Genomic DNA, 26,765 nt, shown 5'->3' with positions numbered 1-26,765 from the left:
TCTTCCTGTCTTGAGCGAGCCACACGGCATGGTGTGACGAAGGTTGTGCGGCACTGCCGCCGACAAAATTTAGTGCAGAGAAATAAGAAGCCACGAGAGAGGAGTCTTTTTACCGATACTATCGACGTGTAACTACTCCGAAAGGGACGTTGGTATTTGCTGATCTAGTTTTGAATAGTTGCTCTGCCAAGATTAGTGTTGAAAGTGGAGCACAGCGAAACCGACGAAAACTGCGAGTTTAGTCGTCTGCTTCTGCTGCCTGCACTTGTACTATGCATGTTGTTCTTTATTCTGTTACACGCAGTTTGTGTATGGGAGCAAGAGCTTCCCCATCTCTGAGCTCGTAAACCCTCCCACTGCGTTGGCACGTGCAAATATTATTGAACCGCTTTCGTCAAGAAAACAACATCCTGCTGTTTATTTCATGCATTTTCGCGTCGCCTCTCAAGTCTTGTGTCGCTCCTCCACACGCAGTCCAGACCTAAACATCATCTTCAACGCATTTCGAAAGAGAAGACACTATGAAAAAGGCTCCTAACGTAAACAACTCCGCATTCAATCCACTTCACTCGTACGCGACACGGCCCTAGGTTAAGCACGCAATGTTGGTAGCTCAAACATTCCCGATCAATGAACTTGAATGTGGCTCTCTAAGTTCCGTATGCAAGGCCCACTCATACGGGAATGCGAATCCTAAAAATCCATCAAGAGCGTCCCATTATTATTTTTTTAAAGCAACAGAAGTGGTTGCGTGAAACGTGCCCTCTGGGTTTCGACTGCGACTGCTTTCTTCCATACCGTATGAAGCCCGCTGTTGATCAAAACTCTATGGTCTAATATGCTGGAGTCGGCAAAGATAGGGCGATGTAACTATAACCACACGGTGGATTCGCATTAAGATTAAGACATGCTTCGTGGCCAAAAAGCCAATCTGCACAGATATGCTGGAGGTAAGGGAGAGATGAAGCTAGCATTCGTGTTTCTTTTATCGATATTGTTTTTCATGTCACTTTCTTTAAACGAGGGCGTTGCTTGCGGCACCACGATGATTTTTTTTTAGCGGCGAAATTACACGAAGAGTCGACATTTTCCCCAATTCGTTTCATATCCTAACGACGTCAACATCAGTGTGTACAAGTGCAGCAGTGGGAAGAAGAATCGATCCGACTTGAAAAGCTCTGAAAACACGCCGATCCTTTCATATTATTTCTCTTCCTTATATGGCACGTGGACATGGGCAGATAAAAAAAAAGTTCTTTACTTTTCTCTATCACTATTTCTCTTTTCTTTCCATTGTCACTGCAAGAATCTTTCGCGGCGAGCACTGCGAGCAACTACGCCATCCGCCGAGCGCCCGACAGTCCGAACCTCGCCAATACTGTCTCCCTCTAAGCAAACAGACGCCAGAAGCGACCCGTAAGGAAAATCCAGCAGGTAGCGCTACTCAAAACACACGCGTACAATGCTGGTCGTGTTCAACCAAGCCTGCTTTCTCTCCCGTCTTTCCAGACATTTCTCTCTCTCCATATTTCTCTTTATTTAACTCTGCTTTCTCTGTTTGCTATCTCTATCCTCCTCTCCATATATATTCCCGGAGCTTCCTTTATATATATCCTCACACCCGTCCATCTATGCATTCTCTCCTTCCATGTGAGTTCTATTTCCAAGAATATATATATATATATATATATATATATATATATATATATATATATATATATATATATATATATATATATATGGGGTTTACGTGCCAAAACCACTTTCTGATTATGAGGCACGCCGTAGTGGAGGACTCCGGAAATTTCGACCACCTGGGGTTCTTTAACGTGCACCTAAATATAAGTACACGGGTGTTTTCGCATTTCGCCCCCATCGAAATGCGGCCGCCGTGGCCGGGATTCGATCCCGCGACCTCGTGCTCAGCAGCCCAACACCATAGCCACTGAGCAACCACGGCGGGTTATTTCCTAAAACATCAGGTAACTTTCTCTCTTTGGCTATCATCACTCCATTCCGATTTTTCTTGTTATGCTATCTCCATTGCCTTCTCTCTCTCTCTCTCTCTCTACCCCTAAATACGCCTTTTTCTTATTGCCACGTTGTAGTGGCGATGAAGAACACAGTAAACGAAAAATATGAATCCCGAAACTAACTTATATATTGTTATTGGGTGAACCAGTGCGCACAAAAGTCAAGTTACACTCGAACCACAACGATAGCGGTGAGCACAATCGGCGATCGTCGAAAAGCTGACCTGCGGGTCAATCGCGTCGGTATCCGTGCATGACTCGTCGGAAGGTTCCAGCAAAATTGCTACTGCTCGCTTGCCTTCAAGAGACTGCAACATTATTTGTGTCGCGCAGGAAATCTGATTACACATGGTTAAGATAGAACACGCACGACAAATAGAAGCAACGACACCGTTTCTCCGTCCGTCCATACATCTGTCCATGACTCGTTACCTCCTCCCTTTCTCCTTTCCCTCTCAGTCTCTTTATCCAACTCTCCATGACTCGCTCTCTCCTCTACGTGGCCTTCGCATCCTCGGCTTTGCATCCCAGGTGTCTCTCCCTACATCCCTCGCCTTTACTCTCTACCCTCTGGTCTTCTCACTCCCAGCTTTGTCCCCTCTGTTCATCTTTCTACATATTTCTCGACTACTGCCCTCTCCTTTCTTTCACTCCCTGTCATCTCTCTTCTGTTTCTCTACATATCTAGCACCATGTCTCACTCATTTTCGCTCTCCCTCTCACAATTCCTCTCGTCCCTTTCCTCCCCTCTCTCTTTTCTCTTTCACCCTTCACTTGTTGACGTGGAAATGCGGACGAAGCATCTTTCGTTTCCTCTTTTCTTCCTGGGCTCCATGCATTTCGTCTTTTATACTTATTATTGTTATTTTTTTTACTATTCTTCTTACTCCTCTTGTGTGCGTGTTTACACGGGCAGGTGATGGGCGAACGATGTCGTATTGACATCTCCCCCGCGTACGCTTGGCGGATACAAGAAGCGCGAGGAAGTCTCAAGGGCAATCTCGGTTCCTTCTCTGTTACCTCGCATTGACGTTTCGTCTGGCACTTTTCATGCACTTCGTCTTCGTTACTGACCTTTTTTTTTCTTATTTTTTCTTCGCACTTCTCAACGAGTACAATGGGTAGCGCCTCCGGGGTAAACAAATCAAGTGCCCGTGCTTCTAAGTGCTTCACGTTCGCCGACCTTCAGAAACCCGAGGTTTTGAACACCTCAGCGCGCACGTGAACTTGACGTGTCTCTCTTACTGCGGTAATTTCACTTTACTTCTGTTTCATTCGCACTTTAGCTGACACGAATGCACTTTCGAAAAAAAAAATAACCGTTGTCAAGGGGCCTTCAAAACAACGTAAAGGAAAGAATCTAAACGGCGACTCACCTTAACTGGATGCTTTCTTTTTAAATAAAAGTGTTTAAGAAGTACGCACGGTAACAGCCCAAGGTTGCCGCATACTTCGTCGCCCGTGTACAGCGTGCAATATGTAAAAGAATAGAGCGTGTTATTGTTACCTGTGGGTGAGGTTTTTTATGTAGTCCCCTGTCACAAGCTGAAGACAGATGTTCGCAACATCTGCACTGCAAGCAGCTACACGCGACTTACAAGACCCCCCCCCCCCCCCATTCCGGCGCCTTCCTCTTCTTTAATATTGTTTTTGTAAATTGTTGTACGTTCGCCATTTTCGTTGCTGCGAAGTCAACGCTCGTCGATTGACCGTTGTCATGGATACGGTCGTATCCTAGGGAATCTGCCACGTCTCGCTAGCGTGCGAAGGAGCGGGCTTAAACAAAATCGAAGCTAACGTTAACGTAAAGAAAGAAAAAAAAAAGGCAAGATGCAAAATACAAAACTTCATACAGACGTAAGCGCTTTGCTTCCAAATTTAGCACCCTCCACCTGTTTCATGCTTCGCCCTTTATTACTCCCGTCAACTCCCATATTTTATTTTATGGATTAATTGTATTGTGCATGTCGGGCCGCTTATAGCCGGCTGAAATTACCTGTTTTAATGAGATACTCAATCTTCGCTTGCGGGAAACTAAGCCTAATTCTCGTGAAGCGAGGCGACGGTCACGGCGGCGTAATGGAGATTTGTGTTCGTCTGCTGGCCTTCTGGCAGGAAAGAAGTGATCAAGTGTTACGGGTTCTTTTTTGATTGTTTCGTCTGCTCCATAACCTGGCATCAGCAAAACCACCTTTTACGCGTTGTATTTAGTTTTTTTTTTATACAGACGCTTATAACACTGAATAAATACTTTTTCGCTTTTTCTCCTTTTTATAGTACTTGCGTATCTGCTGAAAAAGGAAATATGAAAAATCAGCGTTTATAAGGGAACGCCACAATTAACACTACTTTAAAAACTGTAATTAAGCTCTCCCATGCTTAGTTTTTTGCGGAATCTGTCAATATTGGTAATATACTATTAAGATTGTGGGCGCATGAGACATTTGTGTATCACAGTTCGTTAACTTTGCGCAATCAATGCTGCTCTCCTCCCTCTTCCTCCTCCTGTGTACATTACGAGGCTTTTTCGAATATTTCTACGACGGCAAAGTAGCTTGCAGTTGGCAACTGGTAAACATTCTACATAATCAATAATCACCTCTTCGTAGGGCACTCTCCCAGGACCGCAAAGCTTTACTCAGGATATTCGTATTTAAATACCTATTCGCCCTTCTTAAACCGATCTGATAGACACTTTAAACAACGAAAAGCTACAATTTTATTGACTGTCTGTTGTGTACATATTACTTATGCCTGCCTTAAAATGCGTACTTTGGAAAAAAAATTGTTTGTGCTTGCACCTTCCTAATATTTAAGATACCTTAGAAATTTGTTATTTTCATCTGTTACAAAGTCTAAAGAAAACAGACTTCAGCATTTCCTTCGTCTTTGAACTCATTTATTACGACAGCAACACTGTAATATTTTTGTGGCCTTTTCCGTACAGCTAGTTATCATGAAAAAAAAAGAGATGTAGTATACGTCACTCTCAGTTGGATAATATGTGAATTGCATTTTTGCAGAACTGCCGAATACAAGCCCATTCATTAAGAGACCTCAAAATAATTACATTGTGTTCGTCCCCCTTAGATGTTTAAAGAGACGCAGTTGACATCAATCTTATATTTGCTTTTTTTGTGTGTGGAAATATATATAATACTAAGACATGTTCCGGAGAAAAGCGGCAGGGCAAGAAAGAACAACAGTCGAATTAATTAATGATAGAGGAGATGTTATGCTTCAAACGTTTGCGGTCTTTTAAATGGAAATGTCTCACAAGCTTCACAACTATGAGCTCGCTGGAAAACTTTACACTAATACATAAGAAGGGATACGTTACACGAGTGAGTTACAAGCCAATTAGCGTGCTTTCATTATAGTATAAAATATTCACCAAGGTAATTTGCATTAGAACCAGGGCGACACTTAACTCCAACCAACCACGAGAACAGGCTGACTTAAGGAAGATATCTTCTGCAATCGATAGCATCCATGACATCAACGAGGTAAATGAGAAATGGGCCGAGTACAATCAACCTCTATATATGGTTGTAATAGATGATGAAAAAAGAATTTTCTTCAGTAGAGATACCAGGAGTCATGAAGGCATTGCGTACTCAATGAGTGCAAGAGGCACATGTGTATATTTCGGGAAGTATCAACAAAAATTCTATAGCTTAACTTTTGGTTCCCCGCAAGAAAAGTAGAACATTACCTATCACGAAATGGTTAAGGCGATGAGACACGTTCTATTCAATGCTATTCACTGCATGTTTAGGAGAAGTATTAGAGCTGTTAGATTGGGAAGGCTTAGGTGAGAATCAACGGCGAATATCTCGACAACCTTCGGTTTGGAGGCGACATTGTCCTGTTCAGCAACACTGGAACAGAAACAGAGGTTAACAAAGAAGCTCGCGGACCAGTTAAGGAACGCGCAAAGAGAGAAGGAACGAGAAAATATTAGGAGTAACGTTAATATACAGCAAAGAAAGGGCTGTGGACTAGAGAGCAAGTAGAGACAGTCACTACTCCTGTTGACATTAAGAAAAAAATTTATGGCTGGGCCGACCCTAATACTTAGGGCAGATAACCGGTGGACCCTTACAGTTACGGAATGGGTGCCAAGGGAAGGGAAACGTAGTCGAGGACGGCAGAACATAAAGTGGGGTGGTGAAATTAGGAAATATGCAGGCGCAAGTTGGAATGAGCAAGCGCGATACAGGGGTAATTGGAGATTGCTGGGAAAGGCCTTCGTCTTGCAGGGGCTATAAGAAGAGACTGATGATGAGGATGACACAAGTTTAAACTCCAATTGATCCGTTTGCTGTATTATTTACTGATCGTTGTAAACGAACTGCAACAACTTTATTTGTCAATTCAACGTCCAATTTATGTGTTTGCTGTATTATTGATCCATCGATCCATCCATCCATCCATCCATCCTGTTTGCATCTATGTGCCTATCCATTTTTTTATCTAACCGTTCTCCCGCCTCCCTTGGTTCTAGGTGAATGCATAATCAACGGTCGAATACGTAACGCATCGTGCTGCCACGCTGAAGTAACAGGGTTTGAAACCAATCATCGGACCAAATTGAATCATTGAGTATGTGGCAACGTTTACACGCGTACCCCTCTTCAAGAGACCGCTATCACGGCGACGTGAATAACTGTAGACGTGGGGCCGGTTACGTACCGCTGTTCGAAGAAACTCTTTTGGCGCCACTTTGGTGTACCGGGCATGCGGCGCTCGGTCTGAAGGAGAGAAAATGGTCTCGCTCGCAAACGCATTTCTGCGTCTCGTTTTATCGGCGCTTCAGAGGGCTTTTATAATTTTTCTTCCTCCTTTTTCATGCCCTGAATGTAGTGAGCCATCGCCTCATTGTCTTCAGCATAGTGGCCTGAACTATGCTGCTTAAGGGAAAGCTTGGTCTGCCCCGATCCCGGCGTCTGCCTGTGCTTGATTGAAATCGTCTGCTCGAAAAAAATGGGCAGCTGAGCCGCCATTTTGTAACGTGACCCTTGCAGACCTACATTCCTATTTCTGGATAAGATGGAGTGTTAGCAATTATAGTTTTTTTAGTTGTCTGTCGTACAACTTGCCTCGCACATGCACTGCATTTTATTGAAAAGAAAGTTCTTTCTTTTATTTTGAGAAGGGCAAATTGTGACTGCAAATATTGCTAGACATATCAAATTTTCTTTTACGCTGCATTTTATTTACTAATTCTTCGGAGGTCGATGGCCACCATTACCACAAAACAGGCCGATGTTATGCTCCTGTAGTCCTACGTGTGTGTAACGTTTGGCACGCCAAGTATATTAACCTCCCTATACACACTAACACGCCGGTCAGTGCAAAGTTTAAAGCGTTTTCCTTAACGAATCCAGTGTTCATGGCAACCTATACAAGGGTACATCACACAGCCCCAGTGTTCTGTGTGAAACCAGAGAGAAAAAAATGAGCTGCGGTCATTACGTTCGGGTTTGCTCGAAGTTTTACCGATTGCATCATTACCTAATTACCTGACCCCCCAAAAAAGAATTTACGCTCCTTCTGTCGTCGTATACGTATAAACTAGTGCGAAAAGAGATCCCGTCTGGTTGCTTGGAAACTGCACCAGGAGCTGGAGCCACCTTCTGCTTGAAAACGCAACAGAAGTATAGTGCTCTCTCTCTTCCAGAAGTAATCTATGTGGCTGTAGCAGGCTAGCAAACGATAAAAGAAAGAAAGAAAAGCATATTAAAAGAAGCGTGACATACAGGTCTTAAGATGCTTCAGGGTCATCTACAATATAATTTAAGCTACACTAAAGACATCTCCATCATCATAAACAGGACTCCATTTTCTGCCACGCAAATACGTGCAGATACACGGCGAAAACTGAATTGCCCCGGTCAAGAATGTTTTGCATTTAAAGAAATTAAATAACGGTAAAACAAGAGGGTACGAAGGCCGCGGTTTCCTCGAAGTCGCGCATCCATAGTGCCATTCTGATTTAAAGAAAGTTTACCCTGATCAATACTTTTCAGTTTAGAACTTGTTGTTGGGCGAGTTGGTAGATATTAGCGAACACTGTTTAACTGCGCGAAGAAACGAACCACAAAGACAGCAAGGGACAAGGACTGCGCCAGTCCTTGTGCCTTGCTGTCTTTGTGGTTCGTTCGTTTTTTCGCGCAGTTAAACAATGTTCGCAATACCTTTCACTTTGGGCTCTAATTCATCCTTTTACGTTAATGAACATGTCAGGGATGGCCGTTGCCGAGGTAGACGCTTACAGAGAACCACCCCTCGCGAGCCGAATCGCGAAAACGAACAACCCCCGAAGTTGCGGATGAATCGGCCATAGCATTAGCGGTGGCCTCCGCCAAAGCTAGACTTCCTGGAGGGAGAAAACGTAAGCTAAACGCTTCAACAGTCAAAGATTTGAAAAAGAGAGAGTGCCAAGAGAAAGTGTTCGAGACAATAGGACTTGAGACACGGCGTGCGTGCTTATGAAAGCGAAGACTAATAAAAGAAAAATTATACCCGCATTGCACTTCTGCTTCTAACCACTTTATGCACGCGGACAAACGAGAGAGAGAGAGAGAGAGAGAGAGAGAGAGAGAGAGAGAGAGAGAGAGAGACTCTTCAGTGCTGCAGCGTGGACTACGCATGCACCTCGGGTGAAGCTGAGCAATGGAACAGGGCGCGTGCGAAGGCAGACCCGCAGCGAAAGAGCAATTTAATCTCGAGCTCGGCGACATTCAGAGTTATCCCGTTAAAAAAAAAAAGACGATACAAAACGAAGAAAAAAAACACGAGAGTAATGTTTTAAATGAAATTTCGAGGCAGGAGGATTGCCAGAAGGTCTCGGCCTATATGTACACGTGCGCCTTTCCTAGCAATAAGGCGAAGCTTTGGATATTGTTGACGAGTGAGTTTTTCTTCTTCAACGTTCTTTTTGTTTTTCTATTCTGGCACGATTGTTACCGGCGACGCGCGCGCGATATCATTTCTGCGCGCATTTATGACTCTACAAACAAGGCGACAGCATTCGCGTTTTGAATCTTGCAGCGTTATCTATTAATGCGCAGCGGCTAAGTGGACAGCCGGACGTTGAGAGAGAACACAATTTCGTTGTTGTTTCAAATTTTGTTTGAGTGTGTTTTGAATCTTACGCACGCGTGGCAACTGAGGGATAGAGAGAGAGAGAGAGATAATAAAATGTAGAGGATATGGTAGGGACAGTGAACTGAAAAAGCCGTACAGTTGGCTACCCTATACAGAGCAAGGTCACGTGAACAAAAATAGAAATATAAGAGACAGAAACAAACGTTCGTCCGAACACATCATTTTATCGAATTCAAGTACGCGTTCTCTGCCTGTCTGCATTGTGAGAATAAAAAAATACATTATTTCAAGTTCAAACAAAGAATCGCGTAATCGTAAATGGCGCAAGAAAAAACCGAACAAGAGCAATGACACAAAACCCGACAGGCAATATCACCGTGTCTGGTCGCTCTGCGCGTATCGCGCCATCACCCCCCCCCCCCACCCCCCCACCCCCAGCATCCAAATTACAGCATCCAAAAACAAACTCGCCCCGTTCGGCATCTCTAAAAAACGAAGTGCCATTCGGGATTACGTGCATCGTCATCGAGATTCGCTATGAGGTGCCACAGCTCGTGCTTATAACGACGAACGCTTCGTCGAGTGTGTAGCAGTGCGTACTGGGACCCTCTCTCCTCCTCGTGTATTCGATGCCACGGCCCAGCGGATATGGCGTAAATGCCACTGAAGTGGAAGCAGTGGGTTCGGTCCCGACCGCGGTGCATGCATTTCGGTGAGGTCAAAACGCAAAGAAAGAAACTAATAATAATAAACGCCCATGTAGTTAGATTGAAGTGCGCGTTAATTAAAAGAAAGACTGGAAAGAAAAAAATGAAAAGAAAGTGTTGAAAATTATTCGGAAGTTCCCCAGAACGGTGAGCCTCATTCTCGTGTCGTAGTTCTTTTGGCGCGTAAAACTTGCAGAATCTATTTTTAAATAATTTCACCCTTTACTGTGTAGTGGCCAACGCTACGCCGTGGCCCACGTAAAGAGAGCGCGTACGATAAAGACGATATGTAAGCAAGCGAGGGCGTGATAATAAAAAAAAATTGAGGAACCATCTCACCCTGCGAAGGTGGTTGACTAGCGAAGCTGCTATGGTGGTATAAATTGTGCTAGTATAAAGATTTGTTGGTATGCAAGTATACATTTGACTATGTGTGTGTAATTTATGCAAAATACAAAGAAATGCACAATCACTTCTTGTCTCATCTCTTTTCTCTTTATTTTCTCTTTATTTTATCTTTATCTTGTCGAGCGAGTGTCGACGGTCTTGTGGTCACTGTGACACACCGCCAATGGCTGTGTGACAACGCCGGCTAGGTTCTCGGCTAGCGTCAAATCTACACACGACTGTTGACACGACCGTTCAAGCACGAAGGCACAGCAGCCTAAAGACGCCCTAAAGACGCCGGTGTTGTCGACGCAGCTGCGACGGAGTGGCGTTTAGACGCGGGTGGCCGTTAAGCCGAGCCCCGACGCCTGCCGCCACATGCCGATTGACTGGGGCGCAGTACAAAGGAGTGCACGAAAGAAAACATGTTTCTTCTTTGTTCTTTTTTTGTAGTTTGCGATAGAGCATACCTCCTAATTGATTAGCTGAATGAAACTTTGAAGGACTACACTTTTATTCTGTTGGACAAGCGCGGGGCCGTCCGTTTCCCTCCTGCAGAAGCCCACGTGTATTGACAGCAGACGGCAATTTCAGTATATTTACTATTTCTCTGTGAACTACGCAATTGAGCGAAGTGAATGAAACTCGGCGTAATGTTAGAGTCCTATTTTTTAAAGCATAGAAGACAGGCTATGAAATGTTCGAGAGCGGAAGTTAGGTTTACTCTTTCTTTTTTTTTGTTCTACGATGAATATAGCGAAATCGAGGGCCGTATAGTTTGGCGAAATAACCCGTACGGTGTGAATTCCCAATGTGTAACACGCCTTCGAGCCACATTAAAATTCATGGCGGCGGAAAGTTCCTGGTTAAGGGAAACTATACCTGCGGCAGTCCTGTAATGCCACGTCGAACGCAGGCGCTGCAATAAATAATCGAATCTGGCCTCCTCGTGTGAATAACCCATAACCCCAGTTGCTGCATTGCGGCTAAACACGCTTTAGGAGCGCAGTATCACATTACTTGATTTTGGGCATAGCACCTTACATAAAGATAATCAAACAGCATTCGTTTCGTGTCGCCTATTCGAAGAAATTTTCTCGTTTTGACAACGCCTCGAGGGGCATGACTTCTTAAACTGACAACTGCAATTGCGCGGAGAAGCCGCAGTAACGGTTCTGAAATAAGTTTTTTTTTTAACAAGCATATGATCCTTTTATTTTTATATTCTTTCTCCGTTTTCCAGGTACTGAAACCAACTCGTTTCCGCCGGATTTACGAAGGTGAGCGCTTTAGTCCTAAGCAAAATTACATGAGTGGCCGCAAGACTACAAACATATTAATCAGATGGAGGAAACGAAGCGGTTTAGGTTGAGCATAGAACTATTTCATGGCATACGGAGATGCAGACGTGCAAAAACGCGGACATAAGAAGGACGAGCAGGATGAAACACTTGTCCAACACCTTACACATAACCTAACCAGTTATCACTTCACACAGCTTATCCTGCACCGAAACCTTGGATCGTGTCCGAAGCTTCCGTTTACCAGTAAGGAGCCATGAACACGACGTCTTAGAAAGCAGACGATCGCTTTCGTATCGCCGGTGAATTCATGCCTGAGAGCTCTTGAAAGCCACCCCTGTCGAAATTAGGGTTACTGGTGGAATAAAAACAGGAACAGCGCTGCACAGGACGAGCTCGTAAAGAGCACAGGGCAGAGTGCTGTCTGCGCTCAGCGCTATTCAGCGTTATTTTCAGCGTTAGCTCAGCGCTACATCATCAGCGTTTGATCAGCTCAGCGTTATTTTCAGCGTTACTCTAAAGATGAACCAACGAGCCCCATTGAACACACTGCTAAGGGTTACCGGCCGTGGTCGGGAGTCGAACCGCGGACATCACGCTCATCAGGGTTGAAAACGTTTCTTTTTTTCTCTCAGGCAGCAACGTGGCATCGAAATTATCTCTGCTCGAGGAAAATGAAGGAAACGCAAACGCGTACCTACGCGTACTGTGATATATCAAGAAAGCCGCAAATATGTCCACCTGGCATTTAATCGAGAGGGCCACGAAATACGAGCTCTCCTTCGACCTGTCATTAAGGAGGTCTGTGCCGCAGAAACCGGCAAACACTGTTTTTACGACTCCATGCGGAGTGATCTTTTGTAACCGCGGCATCTGCGTCTGTGTGCTCTTTCTTTGTAGTTTTTTTTTAATAGGCCAGAGCTGTGTTGACGCAAACGCAGGGCGTCTTTCTTGAATGACACCCAGCACTCCCCCCCCCCCTCCCCCCCCCCCCTTCACTTGGAGCATTTCGAAACACTTCAACGTTGTGACAGCTAGGCATCAGGTCATTACACATAACGCTGCTAGAGAAAAAAAAATTGAGAAACATGGAAACGTGCATTGTACATTGTAGAACGCTCAGTCTTTGAATGTCCCCTAGATTCTCGGAAATCTGATAAGCGTACGTGAACAATATAGGTGTTTTCTTAAAGTTGTTTAGAGAATTTTATTGCAAGCTTGTGATTTCCGCCCAAGGAGATGCGTTTTTCTACGTTAACGATATAGAACTAGGTCATCCAGAACAAGCTTCCCCCGCTCTTCGATTTTCGCTTCAGCGAACTGCTACCGAGAGATACGGAATCCATTTGCCAGTTTTATAACGCGAAATGGACCGACGTATCGCTTTCAGAATATGCGAGACGCATTCAGAAGTGCCCGCGACCTCAAATGGGAGCAACAATGAGTACCTCTTCCAAACAGCTCTAAAACGTCTTCCGAGTTCTCAAAAAACAAAAAAAAAAAGATGGAAAGAAAATAAGTTACAGTGTTTCGGTGCAATCGAGCTTCAGAGAGGACTGAACGTCTCTCTTGTAGAGTGCAAAAGGGAGCAAATGGTTCGGGGCGCGAATGTCGATTTGTTTTTCATGCGCGATGCGGTCAGAGCAGACAATGGCTTCGCCGTTACTTGCCAAAGTTCGCGCAATACGTCACGGACCACTGTCAGCTATAACACGTCATCGAACGCGAAGTGGGCAGCTACAGCTTCAAGCACAAAGTTTGCTTCGACATTATTAACCATGGTCCGGACATTTCCCTGTCCCGCGACGCTCCGAGCGGTCGACCTAAAGTGCTCTTCACACATTTTTTTTTACTGATTTCTCTGAGCGTACTATTTTGCGTTTTATCTCATCTCCCGAATTAACAATGCTGCGCGCCTTGGCCACCCTGCAAAATCGTAACGACTACCCGTAAAACAACAAAAAAAAGAAAACAGAATGGGTCGCAGTTTACTTCGTGTCGTCTTTAAAAAACCGCTTTTCTTTTTGTTTCTTTTTTGTTTCTTCTTTCCTCTGTTGCGGTCACCACCTGCGCTTCTGTGAGCTGTCTGGTGGCGCCGCCTGTGTCGGGGCAGGCTTTGCGACGGGACAATAAAGCCATCTGATGCTGCGACGCTCGACGGGGTGGACGCGTCTCTTCTTCGACATTCGACCTCCTCTCACATTACTCCTTCCCCTTTCCCAAACAAACACACACACACACACACACACACGACTTTTACGAAACTTATGGCAAGCGCTCTCGCAGCCTGTCGATGTTCAGAGCCGGCCTCCCTAACAACCTACTCCAACACAAACTGCCGGTCTGGCAGTTTTACGACATCGCCCCTTACGCGTTTCTTGCGCTCCTGGCTTTACGCTCGGTTTTACGTTTTACGTAGCTAAACGCGGGGGTAGAGCAGCGTCGTCGGAACAGCTTCGCCAGCTGAGGTACGGGTGCGTTTCTCCTGTTGACACGGACACTACAGCGAGAGCGTAAGCTCGCCAATCAGTCTCGGCGCTTCCGTAATGAACCTCCCGTAACTTTCGACGTCATCAGCACCACGTGATTTTTTTTTGTTCGCTACATTGTTTCACGTGAATGCGAGAAAGGAGACGTAATATACAAAAACTGTTGCCGGAGAAAAAAAAAGAGAGCGTGTTCTTCACTAAAGCAAACTCCCGAAATACGCAGCCCTTTCCGAAGGACGCTAGTCTTCAACCCATACAAAAAAAAAGGGGGGGTGAAGTGGATATGGCGAGGCCAGTGGAAAAATGAGCTCCTGGAAATAAAAGGACGCTCACATCGCATGGTGCCCAGGATTCGCCACACGCGCAACAAAAACAAGCATTTTTACAGACGTAGCACGGCGATATGATCTGAAACTTAAATGTTCGATGGCGCGAAGCCGAACCCGCCGCCGGATTGTGCAAAGTAAAAGCGCTTGCGTTGCCCGTAGCCTTAAATTTCTAGGCAAGAAAAAAAAATGTTCGCTCGTCCGGGATAAATGCAATGCAATTTTTGTATTTGTGCAACTGAGGATTCGACAGCGCCTATGTCAACCGTGTGAGCGGATTGTTTACGGGCAAGACGTTGCACTGAACGACACGCTCGATTTTTTGGGTTGCTGTCAAAATTTCTGTGCCCGTCGGCAGCAAGCATGCACTGTAAAAAAGGGTTTACATCCTTAAGGGTGTTTACCTGTCGCACTGGTAAACGCCCTTACCGTTAGGGCTTTGCAAAAAATTTATAGAGGACGACAACTGAGCTCAGACTAGAGGCGTGATGACAAAAAGTCATAGTTGCAAAGTATGTCATCATTCTGACAGCCTTGGGCGCACAGAAATATCCGATAGGAGAGTTTCAGGTCTATCTCTCTGAAATTCTCTTGCAGGATATTTCTGTGCGCCCAAGGCTGTAAGAATGATTACATTGAAACTACGTGTTTTTGTCACCGCACGTCTAGTTAGAGCTCCGTTGTGGGCCTCTATAATTTTTTTTTGCATGGTCCTAACGCTAAGGCTGTTATAGGTGCGACATTAAAACATCCCCAAAGGTGCACACATTTTTACAGTGTGCTGCGATTATCAGCGTCTATAAGCCAGACTGTAACGGGGCCTCCTTCGAAAGCACTTTGTCTAATCAAAAGCAGTCGTGGAAATCAAAAGATGCAGCATTTAATTCTCAGAAAACAAGTATCTTTTGTGCGAAAAACAAAGGAGAGCTGACTACCACCACCTCTCTGCAAAAAAATATACTTTCACTATCTGCTTACGAAATTAGTTTCGCTAAACTGGAATTTCCATGCAACGAAACGCCCAAAACTGCAGAGATGCGAACAAGAGAAATGTGTGCATTGCATCGATACTCACCAATTGTATCGACAGTTAGATGAAGTCCTGCCCAAAAGTGATCCCAACAGCCGGTGCACGTAGATGCAAAGCGGCCGGCTCAGGAAAGCAGTGGAGTTTTTCCAAGTTCACGGCTTCACACGTGCACGGGGAGCGAAAATTCTAGCGCCACAGCACCAGCAGACGACGAAGTGCTTCAGAAGCAGTGCGTTGCAGAAGACGCCGAAAGTCCTATACGTCTGCAGACACTCTCGATGCAGACGACATGAACGACATTGCGTGCTCGCGTTACGAGCTCACGCGGACAGCGTTCAGCAGAGCGCGCACGCAGGAAGCGCACACCGTGACCGTTGCGCGTCGCAGACCGATATCAAGCCGCTCACTCAGGCGCTGGCGCTTTTCTATCCGCCGCCATGCGCTCCCGGGAGCCGCTGGGAAACCCCTGGAGAAAGGGAATCGTCTGGGCCACCGGGGGAGGGAAGCAGACGACGTGGCTCGGAATCAGATGGAGAGATACGCGGAGTGACCGAAGGTAGGGAGGGACTGAAGCCCGCAGTCATCCGAGAGGAGGAAGAAGGTGCGGCGAGGGCATCGCGTAGTCAGCAGCGGCCGGGGTTTGAGCGCGAGTCTTCGTAGACGACTGGCGCCTCCCAGCGGGAATAGAGCGAAACCGCGACGGGCTTCCGCTGGCCTTCTCTTTGCTAACCGTTTCTCTCTCACTGTCTCTCCTCTTCCTTATCTTTCTCGAACAAGACGTCCAGATGGCTGTTGCTCTCCCGGAGATTTGCACGTGTCACGTGACCTTTCACCGCGCTTTGTGAAGTGGGTGCGGGGCGGCGAAGGCGTGAAGGAGCAGTTGTTTGGCCTTGGCCACTGGCGCGCTTCTTCGTACGCAGGTGTGGCCGATAGGTGTTCCCTCAGCTCGCCTGCAAACCGAAGCCCGTCGCATAGGTAGAGAGTGTGCGTTCCAGAACGAAGGCTGGAAGGAGGGGGTGTTGCACTTAGCAATGGGAAAGGGAACTGCAAAGACAGTAGGTAGAGCTGTTGCCGGGGAAGCTCAGGTACCGGACTTAGTGTTTCGTCATTTTGCTCCACTGCGAAGTTTGGCTCGGTATCACCGGCCACATTTGCATTGTCGCCGGCGCTTTAGCACTGCAGCACATTTGTTAGGCAAATTAAGGTGATTGCGGTCTACAGATCGTGTCAGAGCAAGTAAAAGCCCGCCTCATTATTATGGCCTTCAGAAAGCACGTGTGTTTGATCTTGTTCCTTTAACGATGTCTTGACGGTGTAAAGCCCGCAATGCGGTCACCATGCAGAAAATTCGCTGGTGACGCACCCTTGAGAGGGTGCATTTCTGCAAGCAGCATCATGCTGCGGCGAAACCACTACCACGTAAGGTAACAACCGCTGTTCATCTGGATCGCCGACAAAAATACAAAATTCCTGAAATGCTCGGTAGCGATAATGTTAGAACGTAGCAATGAGATTAAGTTACACAACCAGAAACGCTGCCAAGCATTTGAAGGAACGTAAATCGTGGCCATTACTAAAACAATTTTTTTTTGCTCCCTACGGAACACCAAAAGGTAACAATGCAGGTTCCCTGCTGAGTCAAAGCAGAAAATCAGTTCTTGAAAATTTAACGATGATTAAGTGCGTAAAGAATCCTTCGGTTAGTGCGTCTGTAACTCGGAGAAGTTGAATCTTTGAAACTAAAATATAAAGAAACTTGCAGATTTTTTTTTTCGTTTCTTTGCGTCTTCTAGTAAACTCTTCTGAGCTGTTTTAAAAAAATTGTTTTCTTGCTAAATACGTCCCATTATTTCATTTCGCACCTCTACGAATAAATTTTACGAATACGCATTTGGCTTTTTGATTAGCTTCTACTGGAAATTAAGAACGTCAAATATGCCTATAGGAGTTGTGGTTGTCAGGAAAGCTTGTATTTTGGATTAATGTTATGAAGAGACCCACTGCGTGTTATACTAGCAAATTTATAAAGTGTTTGTATATACTACCTATATTGAATAATAATCAATAAATGCCTTGTATTTATTGGGGCCTGCAAGAATTTTGGAACACATTCATTGTGGTCTAATATATTTAATCGCTGTCCCTTTTTGTGTGCGTCACACTAATGTTTAGTATCGCTTGTTGTATATAGCACAATTATCCTTTTTCCGCGCTATTACCCGAAGAGAGAGATATTACTTCCACAAATTAAAGCGCACATTTCACAAATAAAAAAGATATTCCTGCACATCCTGAACGTGTAATCATCCTCCTAATTTGTTCAATGTGGATCTGCCTCGAGAACTCGGCGGCTACAATTGGTAAATTGCAATGTGTAACGTAAATCAACTAATTCAAAACGAATTTGCCAAAATATGTAATTCCACAACTACCCATTTTCATTTATCTACAAATTATTTTCGTCTGTGGCTTAGTAATGCAACTAAAGCTGTGGAACCATCTTACACGTCAAAGGCGACATTTACAAGTTCTCCTAACTCTCGTAAAAAAAAAAAGCTCATATAGCGGCAAACCAAGCTCCTACTACAAAGGACGCTTGTCTTGTCTTGTGTCCCAGACAGTGGCGCGTACCCACTATGGGGGATCGGTCAAGAAGTAGGCGGTTTTCCGTAAGGTTAGAAGTATGGAGAAACTAGATTTGAATAGTGGAGCGGGGGACGATAGAACTGTAATTTAGACTTGCAATGAAAATGTTGTTAGGAATTTTGATAAAATAATTTAGCAAGGCAGGCGCACAGAATTAGAAGACGAAGTGTAGCAGACACAACGAAGCCTCCGCATCTGGCGTGCGTCAAAATTGCCGCTGGCAACGCACTTTGCCATGCTACATTCCTTAAAAACTTTCAGGATCTTCCCGTCCGGACAAATCTTTCTCCTTGAAGATTAGCATTTTACTCGAAAACTTGCCGTTGAATATGCGCGCTCTTCTACCAACGGGCACCCTCCTCCAGAAGAAACGGTAACAATGATAACCGAGAAGCCTTACAAGAGTTTTTCGCGCATGCTTCGACGACACGAAAGCTGTTCCACAAGCACCTTCCTGTGACTTCGTCTAATTAGCATACAGCGCTCGCTTCCAAGAAACACCTGCGCCGAAGAACATTTGTGGCTGAACAACTTTCCTTTTAAGCACATTGTGGTTTGAAACGTTTTCGCTTCTGAGCTCGTTGTCGCTACTCTCGAGGCAAAGCGCATTGCATTCATACTTGGCTCCGGGGAGCAGGTTTCTGCGCCCATTTCAACGCAAAGGTCTTTTCAGCGCACAAAGGTCACATTCGTCTTTCCCGGAGACCTTGAAAGAATTACTTGGATTGTCAAAAATTAAATACGCAAGCGTAATGTTTCTCAACTAAAGCGGCTCACTTTCGTTTTCACCTCACACATGATGCCGTGGCAACAGTGTAATTCTGCTGCTTGTATTTCTTTCTCTTTCGTAACTTTTCCGCTTCTGTGTAGTCAGTGCCGGTCCGAACGCAAAACTCATTCAAGGCACCCGGGTGCGATACGAAAGCTGGAGTTCTTTGTTGCTTAGCAACATATACCGCGGGCTCGCCGAGAGCGATTTTTTCACGGCCTTTCTTCGGAACAACGGGCATAATGTGTTTAGCCCCTCAGTGCGGCTTTGCAGCTGCGATTTCAAAACCTCCCCACTCCCCATTTTCTCTTTTTTTTTTTTGACAGGCTGGCGACCGCAACTCTCTCACCATATTTTATCTGCTCCGTTGCCGACAGGAACACTTTGTAGCTCTAGTTACATATCTTTTACGACTACAGTCTGCTGACTGTACGACGTTAAGCGATCAATCAACACAGCTGTGCTACGCAAAAAAGAAGAACAAAAACAGCAAGGTGTAGGGAGCCTAATAAATTGGAAAGGGCAACAAATATTCGAAAAATGTAGAACGCAAAGTGAAGAAACCTAAATTTAGGGAGGGTGCTTTGCGTGAATTGTAGCGTATCCACAATAGAAGCACTTGTCAATTCTTTCTCTCTCTCTCTCTCTCTCGCCTCTCCCCCCAATGTCTTCGCTTTCCCGCGTCCTGCTATCACGATTTAAGCTCTGGTCTTTTCAGTACCGAGACCAGGATCTGATCTTGAGGCACTCTGCAGTAGTTCCGACCACCCGTGGTATTTCATCGTCCACCCAAAGAGCGCTATGCGTCAGTATTTCTATTTCTTTTCTTTTTTTCATATTACGCTCCCGTTCTAATGCGGCAGCCGTAGCGGGGATTCGCAACCCCGACTCGGAGCTCAGCAGTGGAACACAATGGTGACGGAGCTACCGCTAAGGGTCGAAGCATGTGTCTGCCGCAGCAAAAAAAAAAACTTTGAGGACTCAGTGCATTGTAAATGGACTATTTGCGCAAACGGAGCATGGAACAGATGAAGCCGCGGCCAGTTTCGGGCGCAGGTTACATTATAAGGTAAAGACAGGAAAAAATTTGGAAGACGCCTAATAGTCGCCTTTAAGGGTGGAGCGCGATAGCATTCAAAGCTCCCCGACTGCTTCTCACGTTTCCCTGCAACTGCAGATTGTGTAACCGCAATACTTACCGGGAAACGCTGGCGGTGAACGCTAGGCACGAAGAAGAGCTTTCTGGTAGAAACGCGGCCTCTTGTGTGGACCGATCCCGGAGGTTGTGCACAGCCGCACCGAAAAAACAAAGCAAAAAACAAAACAAAAACACACACGCACCATTTTCAGGTTTCTGTTATTCTTTTGCACTTTAATCATTCAGCCTGACAAGAAGGAAGAAGTAGCTTAATGATTGGAAAATGTAGAGAGGTCGGCCGGAAAATGGAGCATCTGGCTTGCTACTCTACGTAAGGGAAGGGGAAGAGGGGAAGAAAAGGGGTCACAATGCGGGATGATAATGGGAGATTTGACACAAGGCATGCGCTGTCGTGCTTATTTTTCATGAAATTTGTACGTGGGCTGTCATTCTTGGAAATTCGGAGTAGTAACTGCCAAGAATGCAAGACAAGGTATGAGCCACTTTGGTGATAGGATTCTGCGGCAACATCATCGCATATCATCATCATCATCATCATGATCATCATCATCATCATCATCATCATCACCACCCCATTTCGATGGGGGCGAAATACGAAATCGCCCGTGTACTTAGATTTACGTGCACTTAAAGAACCCCAGGTGGCCCATATTTCAGGGGTCCTCCACTACGGCGTGCCTCATAATCAGAAAGTGGTTTTGGCACGTAAAACCCCATAATTTAATTTTTTTACCATATTTTAATTATTTGTCAACGCACAGTGGAGAAGCCGGCTAAACGTTAGTTTCAAGCATTTTCAGCCACACTGCAACGAATGAAATAAAATTCCTAAAACAGTGAGAAAAACAATGTTGAGCATTCTGTCGATTCCTGACTGAGAGAACTCCATTTGTTTTTTTAATCTCATAGCGCCAGGTGATGCTATAGCGGATATTGAGGGTAATAATAATAATAATAATAATAACAATATTTGGGGTTTTACGTGCCAAAACCACTTTCTGATTATGAGGCACGCCGTAGTGGAGGACTCCGGAAATTTTGACCACCTGGGGTTCTTTAACGTGCACCTAAATCTAAGCACACGGGTGTTTTCGCATTTCGGCCCCATCGAAATGCGGCCGCCGTGGCCGGGATTCGATCCCGCGACCTCGTGCTCAGCAGCCCAACACCATAGCCACTGAGCAACCACGATATTGAGGGTGAACAATTCCACTGCAGTAGCCATTGCTTGGTCTGGTTCAGTTATTAACTTTTTTTTCTCCGCGGACGACGGCATTGGTCGATGGAAAGTACTCAACATATTATCATAAATTTGACAAATGTTTTGTTATTTCTAACCGAAGTTTATTTCAGAGGATATTACACCAATCGCAGGCAGTAGTTGAGAGAAATTAGGTTATATCACTGTTCGCCGTCCGAATTCATTCTCGGTACGGTGGGGCCATTCGTTTCCAATTCACCGCTTTCTTCCTTCTCCTCAGCAAATCTGCGACTGTCTCTAAATGCACCGCCGCCAAGAATTCTCTTCCCTAATGTCGACTATTCTGCGCGACCGAAGAAGCGCGTTATGCGATTACATAATGTGAGGAATACTTACAGCTACGCAAGGACACAGAAGTGCTGCACACTGAATATTTCTGGCCGCCTATCGTTTCTAAACCTCTTTTATGCTCATACTAGTCCGCGGAATCGGGAATTACTAGGGAAGACAATCCCGGAGTTATGATCTTTTCTTGGTTAAAATGCACGGTACTCGCAAGCCCAGACGACTTGGAAATGCCCTTGCTTTTATTCTGATATTCAGAGTATCACAACAATATTACGCAACAGGGCGACCTGCGATGGCACTTCTACATTTGAATATCTCAATATTCTACTCTCGAGTCATATATTCATTTGCGTGTAAGGTTTTATTGCTGGCTCATACGTCGCTTTTCTTTTACTTGATATTATGCAAACCAGTGCCGTCGCTGGCGTTTTACGTATTTAGTGCCAGTCGTCTGCTATCTTGGTTCCACAGCAGACGACGGGGAGCTAAGATGGAGCTTTCTCAAGAGTGTGATCGCCTGTACCACGCGCACATCTCTAGAGGAAGGCTTTTCTTCTTTTTTTTCAGAAAGATTTGGAATAAATTTATTGCAGGCAGACGCCAGAGGCGAGAAAAACGGCTTAACAAGAATTTGATCATTATCTGCTCGAACAGTGCTTTGTTACACGTGCCAACGGACTCGGAAAATTGAGCTTATAGTTTTTTGGACGTCTGTCGCGAGGAATCAAAGCCACTTGATGGCTTTTACTACCTCTTTCGTTGGAGAATACATCGGAGAGAATTTGAGAGGAAGTGACACTTTCTTGCTTTTTGAAGTAGCACGCCATATACGGATTCTTCTTCTTATCTGGGCCTTCGGATCCTTGCAAAACTACTTGGGATTTTCACGAAATTATTAGTGTGCTTTGATTCTTGTTTTTCGCAGATTGTGCTATTTATTCTCATTCGCTGTTAGGATTGCGGATGGATAAACTCATTACTGCAAAGAGAATACAAGAGTTCTCTTTACTAAAGTTTAGCAGCGCGGGCACCATCTTCACCCCCATAATCAACGTCTTCTCTATTCTTTCTTTCTACACCCTTTCCCCTTCCCTCAACGCCGAGTAGCAGGTCAGAACAGTGATTCAGGCCGACCTCTCAGCTTTTCTATCATAATAAATACCTCTCTCTCTCTGGGCACATAAGAAGTTTCTATTGCGCAAGCACCTTCTTGTAAAGTCTTCAGAAGCCTTTCTTCTTTTTTTTTTGAAAAATAAAGTACTACAAAAAATCTTCTTGTGCCAATATTTAGCAGAAAAATATTGCACAAGTGACAATTGTTCAATCACCTAGATCTCCAACGTCTACAGCAATTGACCAATCCCGTTCGTATGAGATTGTTCCTGTTCAATCATCCTAGGGCGTTTCACCACCATGAACATCACGTCGCTAGTTACGCATAGCAGCTGAAAATATTTTTTTTCGGCTAATTGACGGTGGCGTTGTCTCCGTCGCCAGGGTGTTCCACTACTGAGAACATGGTGGCAGGTTTCGCACGACACCACAGTTGCTTAAGAACGTGCTGCCCTGGGCTAGTTGACGCTTCACAGCATACCAGAAAAGAATATTGCACTAAACCCCTGCCCCCCCCCCCCCCCCCCAAAAAAAAAAAAAAAATTTGAATACCCACATAGACGAGACAGGCATTGTTGTGGCCACTTTCCGATAGGAAGCGTTTGCGCAAAAATCCTCGCATAACGTGCTTATGCGGTGCTTCGACGTGCTTATTCGCGTCGAAGAACCGCATTTTGTCAAAATTGATCGGGAGCATCTCCGCTGCGACGTCTATCGCTTACGTCGCCGGACCTACATCAATCATTTGTCGTTATTGCTTTGTTTTTTTTTCAGGGGTGAGAGGGGGAATTACATCTATGCAAAGCGTAAGCAGCACCCCTAAGAAACTATGCAACGCGTAACACGAGCAAATAAGAAAGCACGATGATCTTGTGAAAGCGAGGCACGCGCAGACAATATCTGACTTTCAAGCGGTTTCTCTCGTCAACTGCCATCTTACCTCCCTCCGCAAAAGTTAAAGAACCCGTCGTGTCAAATACTTGGAGTGTGCACTTACTATGGAGTAATATTGCTGTGAAAATAGGGGAGGAGTTCGGGGAAAATATGCAAAATACGTGCCCTCTATGCGTGGAACTAGTCCTCGCGTTGCTGAAATTGCGAATGTCTTGAATAAACAATTCACTGACGCGCGTCAAGGAAGCGCCTTCCCCTGAAAAGCGAAATTCCGCAAGTATTCTTAGGGTGACATTAGAATGAAGCAAGCAAAAGAAAGAAAGTTGGTAAGAAAGGCACACAGACAGGAAGAAGAAAAAAAATCGGGCAGAACCCATCTTACGATAACTGTCGACGTCGATGCGATTGGCATTCAAGAGATGCTGCGAGAGACCGCAGTGTTGAAGAGACCTTTCTTGGCCACCTGCAGTGGCAATTCTGAAAATTCCATTCCTTCGACCTGGCTTTACTTTCCTCTCTAAATTGTCTCGACTGTAGAACCTTTTGACGGTGATCCCGTGGGCGCCGCCATGTTTAATCACGTGCTTAACGCCACCATTGCTTGCCTCGGCTGCCTCCATTGCCTCTGTGTTTCCGATGGGTGCGCGTAACGTTAGTGCGGCTCCGTAGAACGTTTGTTTTTGCGGATATCATCGACGGTGACTCTGTGGACGACATGATGCCTTGGCCAGAGCTTCAGTGGATATGTAACCGCTGCCATAGCTCACTACGTCTTCTGCAAACGGTGCAAGCCGAGTATACGGTGCTTGTTCTAGAAGTGGGGCTGGAAATGTATGTCAAATGGTCTAAATTCGCTACTTGCGAAGTAAATCTGGATCATTGTCTTTTGCTCTTCGTTTTTTTTTATTTGCCAATAACTTTTAAGCAGCTGCTTGCCGTTTATTTTTTATTTTTTTTTTAATTGAGAACGCTTCTTTGTGGAGTTACTATCCGATTCTTTATTTTCCGCCCAATCAATCCCGGGTGCACTCAGTTGCGATAGATCTGTTCTTGCTGCGCACAAGGCTCGGAGTGTAGATGTACTTGATAATAGCTTGCAGCAAATAAGTATTATCGCTAGTCATTCGCTTACTTCTGCGGACCGTCACAAAGTACTCAGCGTCATGTGCTGTCGGTGTACCGCACCAAATACATTTTTTTTTTGTTCAAGCAAAAGCAGTAAATTGTCACAACAATTTACTCGAAGCAAAAAAAAAAATACTTGCTGGTCTTATGACGAGCCACTATAAAAAGAAAACAACAACTAGAGCGTAATGGCTACATTCCTGAAAGCAAAAAAAAAAAAAAAGAATAGAGAGAGAACGAGAGAGAACGAGAGAGGGAGAAACGCGGGAGCGCACAATGCCTAACCGCGAACCAATTTGCTTCTGTAATACGCGCACATCGCACGTTCTATGTGTGCTGCCCGGCTGAAGTAGAAAAGCCCCCAAAATAGAAGCTCTACGTAAAGCTCCCATCGTTTATTTCGCCTGAACTGACAGGCGTGACATTCACGCAGTTCAATTCTATTTTCGACTGCCCGCAGTTGAGCCAACGCACTGATGCAGTTTGCTGCGTTCGTAGCACAATACGTGCCCGCGGCTTCAATTATCTCTCTCGCTGTTATATCTCTATACATGCGTATACAGTTACGCAGCTGCACAAAAAAGTTTGCCGCCAGAAAAGAAGACGCATGACGGCGACTGAAATGGTTGAGTCAGCAAGGACAGTGCGATGCGGTATAGTGAAGTGGGTGCCTTGGCGTTTTTTTGTTTTGCCCGTCCGCTTTTGAGAAAGCAACTGAACTTCCAGACAGCCCACAAGGGAGTCCAGTGACGTCAGCAACGTCCTTCTTCTGGTCCTTGGATTCGTCTTCTTCTTTGTGTACTTCTCTAGCAGAGCTAGCGAGCGTGCTGTGATCTCCCCTCCTCCCTCCCCCCGGCCTCGATGGTAGCGTCTCGGGAGATTGGGAAACCTCCCACTCGTGCGGAAATCTCGGGCGTGAGAGCCACGGAATAGTTTGCCGATATCGTATGACCGGAACCTCGCGGAAGGTGTAGTTCTCAAAACTTGAACGTTCCTCCGTACTGCGTTCGGTAGCTATTTCGGTCGGTGACACGACCTTTAAGAATTTCACGGTGGGGATGTATAGGAAGTCTAAATACAAGCCAACTACATTCTGTTGGCCGCTGCTGCTAGTAGTTTAGGGGTCCTGTCGATGGCAGCGTGTATTATGGAGGTGAGTTTAACGTTTGCCAAAAAAAAAGAAGAAAAGCAAAACAGAATGCTTGGGTTCACGTAGCATTGAGACAGGAAAATCGAGCTGCCGGGGTGTTGTAGAAGTCATGACGTCGCGCTGCTAAACTCGAGCTTTGTGCTTTGTTCCCGGCCATGGCGGCCACATTCCGACGAGGGCGAAATAAAATTGAAGTTGGACGATGAAAGGAACAATATTGTCAGTTCCTTTCCTTCGTTTATTTTCTTTATGCAAAGCATTGTCCGTCTTATATAGCAGGCATACTTCCGTATGTTCCTGACTCGCATCCGTTCGGGCTTCTTGAATTAAAAAAAATTAATAAAAAAAACATTAGGTGTGCATGCTGGCATTATAATTATAGGGTCCCCTCAATCACCAATTCCCGATGTGTTCTAACCACTAAGTTATAAATTCAGAGGCACTCGTATTTCTCTCGTGCCCACACTAACGAACGCTTTGAAACGAAGAGCCGCAAGACCAAAATTTGCTTACGGAATCGAGAGCACGTGCAAAACAAACACTTGCACGTGCTGGGCACGTGCTCTCATTATCTCGATTGCACGTGCTGTCAAGGTAATGAGAGCACGTGGTTGTTTCTGGGAGGCCCGTACAAAACGTAGTGAAGACGCAATACAAACGTCAAGCGAAAGCAAAGGGCCGAGTTGAGACACTAGAACTATTTCTCATTGAATGTACATAAAGGAACAAATAATCGCAGCGGATGCTCGGTATCGAACTCTAGTTCCCCAGCACAGAGACTCGACGATAAAGCTGTTATACCACGAATGCATACCTAAGCGGGTGCAACAAAGTCGTGAAATTCAGCGCTTGAGAAGAATAGCAACAATTTAGCACTTTTATATAACTGAACGCACGCATCTTGCATACGATGACGAACAAAGAACTTACGGGACGTGTTCTTCCGCAAAATTGCATTCCGAAATGTTAGGCGT

At 45.2% G+C, this 26,765-nt stretch overlaps 1 protein-coding gene across 1 annotated transcript in view; it reads right to left on the bottom strand.

Moving 5' to 3' along the window:
• Positions 1-15,817, bottom strand: part of LOC126529238 (GTP-binding protein Rhes-like) — a 92,683-nt gene extending 76,866 nt beyond the window's left edge. Inside the window, exon 1 of the mRNA XM_050176840.3 lies at positions 15,432-15,817. The gene's annotated coding sequence lies outside the window, so the exon portion shown is untranslated. The remainder of the gene's footprint in view (positions 1-15,431) is intronic.
• Positions 15,818-26,765: the final 10,948 nt, after the last annotated feature.

Source organism: Dermacentor andersoni, chromosome 8, assembly GCF_023375885.2.
Source record: "Dermacentor andersoni chromosome 8, qqDerAnde1_hic_scaffold, whole genome shotgun sequence".
NCBI lineage: Eukaryota > Metazoa > Arthropoda > Arachnida > Ixodida > Ixodidae > Dermacentor > Dermacentor andersoni.
Note: the sequence above shows the minus strand (reverse complement) of the source record. Positions and strands in the feature narration are given on the sequence as shown.